At 36.8% G+C, this 6,867-nt stretch overlaps 1 pseudogene; it reads left to right on the plus strand.

The window, feature by feature from the left end:
* Window positions 1–1,056: 1,056 nt before the first annotated feature.
* Window positions 1,057–4,567, plus strand: LOC142856608 (signal peptidase complex subunit 2 pseudogene; annotated as a pseudogene).
* The last annotated feature ends 2,300 nt before the right edge of the window (window positions 4,568–6,867 follow it).

Genomic DNA, 6,867 nt, shown 5'->3' on the forward strand with positions numbered 1-6,867 from the left:
ACATTATATGGTAGGTCACAAAACAAGTCTTAACAAACTTACAAATATCTAAGCTATATTCAGTATATTTTCCAATCATTATTATTTAAAAATTTGAGATGCAGCATCCAAAAAGTCTTGAGCAAAAATAATAAATCTTGAAGTATCACACTACAAGGATTCACATGTATTATAGCACCATAGTATAACACCAAAGCATGATCCAGTTACAGAGATGTGCATCTGTCCCCGCAGCTACTAGGAGGCTGAAGTATGGGGGGTTGTTTGAAACACAAAGTTTGAGAGTAAGCAGACCTACTTTAAAAAACTATCAAACCACAACAAACACACAAAAAGAAAATTATCTTTATCTTGTTTTAAAAAAAAACATCAACTTCAAACAGATTAAAGAATTACATGTAGTATTTGATACTATTAAAAACATACTTTTAAAATGGCAAAAGACAAAAAGTCTATGACATTGATATAAGAAGAGATTGCTTGATCGTAACTCCCAAAGCATAGTGAAGAAAATAGAAATAAGTACATAAAATTTTACCACATAAACAATCTCTGCATAACAGGAAAGAAAACCTGAGTCAAGTGACAGCCTGTTTATCTTAATAACTTTTCTATCGCTGGGATGAAGCACCATGACTAAAGCAATTTATAAAGGAAAGCATTTAATTGGGCTTACATTTTCAGCAGGTAATGTCCACGATGATGGAGCAAATACATGGTGGCAAAAACAACTGAGAGTTCACATCTTGGTCCATAAGCAAGAGGCACAGAGAGACACACTGGGAATGGCGCATGTCCTTTAAAACTTCAAAGCCTGACCCTTGTGACACACCTCCTCCAACAAGGCCACATCTCTCAATCCTTTCCAAACAGTCCCACCAACTTGCAGTCAAGTATTCAAATATAGGAGTCAATAGGAGTCAATCTGATTCAAACCACCACACTATGGGTTAAACAAAAGACTTGCAAATCCTATATAGAACAAGAATACAAAAACCTCTAACCAGTAACAGGAAAATAAATAACTGCATTTAAAAATGGCTACAGGCTGCGGAGGGGAGACAAGATGGCGGTGGCGACATCGCAAGGTGGGAGAAGCGGCGGTGGCAGAGGCGGTAGTGGGGTTGGTGGCGGCCCCAGCTGTGGGACAAGCAGCAGCCGCACTGGTTTGTTGGATAAGTGGAAGATTGATGATAAGCCTGTAAAAATTGATAAGTGGGATGGATCAGCTGTGAAAAACTCTTTGGATGATTCCGCCAAAAAGGTACTCCTGGAGAAGTACAAGTACGTGGAGAACTTTGATATAATTGATGGGTGCCTCACCATCTGCACCATCTCCTGCTTCTTTGCCATAGTGGCTTTGATTCGGGATTACATGCATCCCTTTCCAGAGTCCAAGCCAGTTTAGGCTTTGTGTGTAATATCCTATTTTGTGATGATGGGGATTCTGACCATTTATACCTCATATAAGGAGAAGAGCATCTTTCTTGTGGCCCACAGAAAAGACCCTACAGGAATGGATCCTGATGATATTTGGCAGTTGTCCTCCAGCCTCAAAAGGTTCGATGACAAATATACCCTGAAGTTGACCTTCATCAGCGGGAGGACAAAGCAGCAGCGGGAAGCTGAGTTCACCCACAGCCTCCCATTTCCTGTGGAAACAAAAGAAAAACCTCTTCTCCAAAGTAATATACCTTTTGACTTTAATTTTGAAGTTAAGGCATTTTAAAAATACATATGTTGGATTAATCCAGCAGCATTTACAATCAAATGTCTTTTAGCAGCTGTTGCTCCTTCCTCAGCAGTCAAGCAATTCAAAGACAACACAATAATACACAGTATCCAGACTCTATGTGTATTTTCCAGCTTTATGTGGCTTTATTTTAAACTCTATTTCTTTTATTTTTATTTTTAATTGTTGGCTTTTTGAGAGTAGGTTTCTCTGTATATCTTTGGCTGTCCTGGAACTCACTCTGTAGAGCAGGTTGTCCTTGAACTCACAGAGATCTGCCTGCCTCTGCCTCCCAAGTGTTGGGATTAAAGGTGTGTGCCACCACACCCAACTACTTTCTTTCTTTCTTTTTTACTTTAAGGACTTTATCCTTTTTCTTTTCCTTCCCAAGCCTACACACATTTTAAAACACACTGTAAGTCATTTAGAGGTTTTCTTCATCTTTGAATCTTTACTGTATATCTCTCTTTTTCTGACCAAATGAGTTTTTAATTTGCTAAGTGATAGGGCTAGGATTAAAGCCGTGGCTTTGATAGCTACATCTACCCCATTCCTTAGCTTTCTGAGAGTTTAGCCTTATGGCAGAAGTACCAGTCAGAGCCATGTTTATTGCCACAACTCTATGGAGTTTCGAGATCTGTGTAACCACCTAGATGCACACTGTAGGCTATTCATAAACACCATTTAAATGTTTTGTGGCAGGACCTCTTAAAAGTGATACAAGGTTTTTTTCAGCTAAAGCTGAGTCAATAAGCCTCTCATAAATGAGACATGCTGGCCTCTAGCAAAGAGAGTCCACCTGAGAAAATGCTGCTACCAAGAGCACCAAGTTTTAGGGCCTGTCCTGGAACTAACTCTTGTAGACCAGGCTGGCCTTGAACTCACAGAGATCCACCTGCCTTTGCCTCCCAAGTGCTGGAATTAAAGGTGTGCACCATCACTACCCGACATGATAATTCTTACATCTTACAGTACCCCATAATTCTTGTCTGTGTTAGTCACATGGCTTGGTACCAGTTATCAATGAAGCAGTCTCATCTTGCTTCCTCTGTATCTGGATGACAACTGCCGACTGAACATTTTCTCTTCCTAGAATTCTCCTGCTTATACTTCCTGCCTGGCTATTGGTCAATCAGCATTTATTAAAATACAAGTGACAAAATCTTTACAAAGTAAAGATTGTCCCACAGCAAAAGAAAACTACCAATATATGCTACAATTATGATAAAGCCAAAGTGCATGCTAAGTGGAAGGTGTCATACCTGAAATGTTCCATATTGTATATTAATTGCTATTTAATATCTATACAGGTAAATTTTACATAGATTTTACATAGATCAATTATTTTATAGGGCTGAAAGTATGCATTAAAACAGTGCAAGTGGACACAGATGTTTCATATATTCTAAATATTAATTGTAGCAATTAGTTACAAACCAATCTAAATTTAATAAAGATCACTAAATGGTGTACTTTGAGTGAATACATTTACACTACAAAAATTATACTTCACTACAGCTTTTTAAAGAAGATAACTTTTAGCCATGCTTGCTGGTGCATACCTTTAATCCCAGCAAGGCAGGCAGATCTATGAGGTCAAGGCCTGTTTGTTCTACAAAGTGAGTTCCAGGACAGTCAGGGCCTCAAAAAAATATATAATGATAAAAGATAACATTGTATCGGGTTTGCCAGCTTTTCTTCTCTGCTTTTAGATGACCAGCTACACATATAGTAGGGGCTATTTTTATTTTTGAGAAATAAAACATGCATTTATATATTGAATTAAAATCTCCAGGCAAGATTTTATAGTCTTTCTATTTAAGAAGTAAAGTTATCAATAAATGTGTTTCTTATAATTTAATAACATAACTTCACAGTTCTTTAAATTTAAGACTCCAAAGTGTGGCAACTTATGATGCCAGAAAATCCTGAATTGTATGACAGAATCATTTATACATATTTTCACAGTATCTTAGTTAGTGATGAATTATCTTGGTTCTTAGAAAATATGTGACCTATAAATTCATAAAAATTAGTCTAATATATCAACAATGTTTGCTTTGTATAAACTTCTAAAAACACCTATCATTTGCTTTTATGCTCCATAGATATTATTTCTTTAAAATAAATGGACCAAATAGTTGTTCTTTTAGTTTAAAGTTTTAAAATTATCATTTCTGATGAACCAGATAATTTTTTAATGTGGATTTTAATGTGGAGTCATTTTTTATTTCTGCCAGCAGGTGGAACCCTTTAGATTTATTTTGTCTCACAGCACCAGATTAAACCAACCCTTTGTGATCCATTTTCATTTTTCAAAATAGTTGTATTTAATGTTTGTTTCTGGAACAGAATGCGTATGCAAGAAAGTCAATATATATTCCTTACAAAATTTCTTTATTTATGGAACACACATTAATATATTTAATTGAAGTTACAATTTTATAGACACTTGGTCAAATCATACTTGTCATAGAGTAAATTCTCAAGATATCCTTTGTGCCTTTAACAGTAAAGAAACACATAACCTAAAGGAATCTCCATTCTATAGAATAAGGACTTTCAAATGCTTTCTGTAGTCAGATAGTAAATGTCTAAGATTTGGGGGACTTGGTTTGTCTATCAAAACTATCCATTACTATAGTGGTGCAAAAAACCCTACATATAATATGTGGGCAGGTTTGGTCTTTGGATCATGGTTTTAACTTACCCCTGCCCTTGGTCAGTACCTCCTAAACTTGAATGTTAATCTGAATTAACAGAATGTGTTAAACTTTAGATTGTGAAGTCAGTTCTCCAGAGCAGATGATTAGACGTATCGCTAGAAGGACTTGAGGATACACTCCACTAATATGGTGCTGATGCAGTTGGTTCCAGGTAAGACTTTATCCTGGAATTCAGACTTTAGTCATATCATCATTTCTGCTGTTTTAGTATTTGCTTTTAAAATTTTCTAGTTTTTGCTTATTGTGTGTGTATAGTGGTGTGTGTTCTACATGAGTGCTGATATCCACATGAGGGTATTGTATCCTTTGGAACTAGAATTATGGGTAGTTTTGAACTGTCTGATGTAGTACCGAGAACTGAACCCAGGACCTCTGGAGGAGCAGCAAGCTCTCTAAATCATTGAGCCATCTCTCTAACCCCCCTGCTGCTTTATTTCTAGAACATTAAAAAAAAAAAACCAGGTGAAACAGATATCAAAACATGAACTTGTGATATTTCCTAAAGAGACAATTTGTAAAGAAAGAGATTGGGTCAATGGGAAGTAAGACTTTATATTGTGACTTGCATGGTTCAATTATCACCATCTATTAGAGGAGAGTACTATTTTTTGCTAGGGATGATGCTATAGAAAATACCTCTTGCAGAGGCTCACAGGCTGAAAATGTGTTGACATTAGTATGAGAAGGTGAGAAAAGAATCACCCACCACTGCTTTCATCCTGACATAATCCCTATATTTTAATGCATGTTTTTACATAGCTAAAATCATATTGCACATTTAACTTTGAAATACAGTTTCTTAAGCATAGTGATCAGAATTGCAACCCTTGTGATTAAATACTATTTGTAAACATCATTTTTAATAGATATGTAATTTCCATTACATATAAGTATATTTTAGCAACTGTTCCTACCCCATCCATAATTCTTGGATATTTCTGTCTCGGTGTTTATTAGAAATAATCTTTCTGTGAATCTCTTGGTGCATAAATTTGTCTTCTTTTCAGATTTCTTTCAGAATGCACAGAAATGGTATTACTGATATTTTTAAGGAGTATGATGCATATTTGAAGTATTTTTATCATAACCTTACCCTCAGTGCATCACAGGGACATCTACACTATACCTGTCAGGACTGGCCATTTTCACTATGTTTCTTTGTTTTACACACACACACACACACACACACACAGAGAGAGAGAGAGAGAGAGAGAGAGAGAGAGAGAGAGAGAGAGAGAGAGAGAAAGAACTGTGATTGGCTTAATGGCTTAATTTTCTCCATTATTTAAGGGGAAACTCCCTCTCCCTTTCTGTGTTCTGAGCCAAACCCCTATTCTATTGTTCGTTCACTCACGCTGCTATAGCAAATATCGTAAACTGGATTAAAACAACAGAAATTCCTTATAGCTCTGGAAGCTGGAAGTTTACAATCAAGGCACTGCCATACTGTGGGTTTTGGGAGGACCTGCTTTCTTGATTTTAAATGATGGCCTCTTCTTGTGTTCTCATAAGGTAACACAACAACAATAACAAAAAGTGCAGGATATAAGACAGTTCCTTGTTTAATAAATCTCCAGTCCTATTCATGAGGCCTGTGATGATTAGTTTTAATGTCAAATTTCTACAAATTATAATCACTTAGGTAGGAAATTTCGATTGAGAAACTGTCCTGATTGTCTTACCTGATGTGGGAAGGCCCACCTTAAATGTGGGTGGCTCTTTCTGGTAGCAGCCCAAATAAAAGGGCAAAGTAGAGGAAGAGGACTACGTTTTGTTTTCTTGACCTTTCCTCTTGTCGTTGAGTTGATTTCCCGTGTTGGCTGTGGCCAGTTCTTTTGCTGATACCAGAACCGGTGTTTCCAGGTCTAGGGAACTAAGGATCAGCATCTTGCTAGAAGCCCTCCAGGTTCCCAATGCCAGATTTGGACTGCTGAAGTGCAGAGCCTCATGGACTGGGCAACGACAGGGTTCTTGGCCTCTTCAGTGTGAGATAGCCATTAATTACTATGACTACCGAGGCACCCAGCCTTAAGATCCAAGCAACCACTCAGCCACTCACTCAGGTGTGAGACAACTGTTATAACTATTTCAGCATAAGTGATTGATAAATTGCACATATATATTATATATTGAGCATATATTCATATATATTAATTATGTGTAATATATATATATATATTACACACACAATTCATTCATTCTATCAGTTCTGTTCCTCTAGAACCCTTAGTAATTCAATGCCCTGGAGACTTACTTAAAAGTGCACCTATAATACCATTATATAAAGATTTCCGTTTCAAAATATGAATATTGATAGGACACAAAATTCAGATCCCAATACCCATTCTCTCTCTCTTACTCTCTCCAATCTCTGCACACACACACACACACACACACACACAAATGCAC

Source organism: Microtus pennsylvanicus, chromosome 1 (genome assembly GCF_037038515.1).
Source record: "Microtus pennsylvanicus isolate mMicPen1 chromosome 1, mMicPen1.hap1, whole genome shotgun sequence".
Classification (NCBI taxonomy): domain Eukaryota; kingdom Metazoa; phylum Chordata; class Mammalia; order Rodentia; family Cricetidae; genus Microtus; species Microtus pennsylvanicus.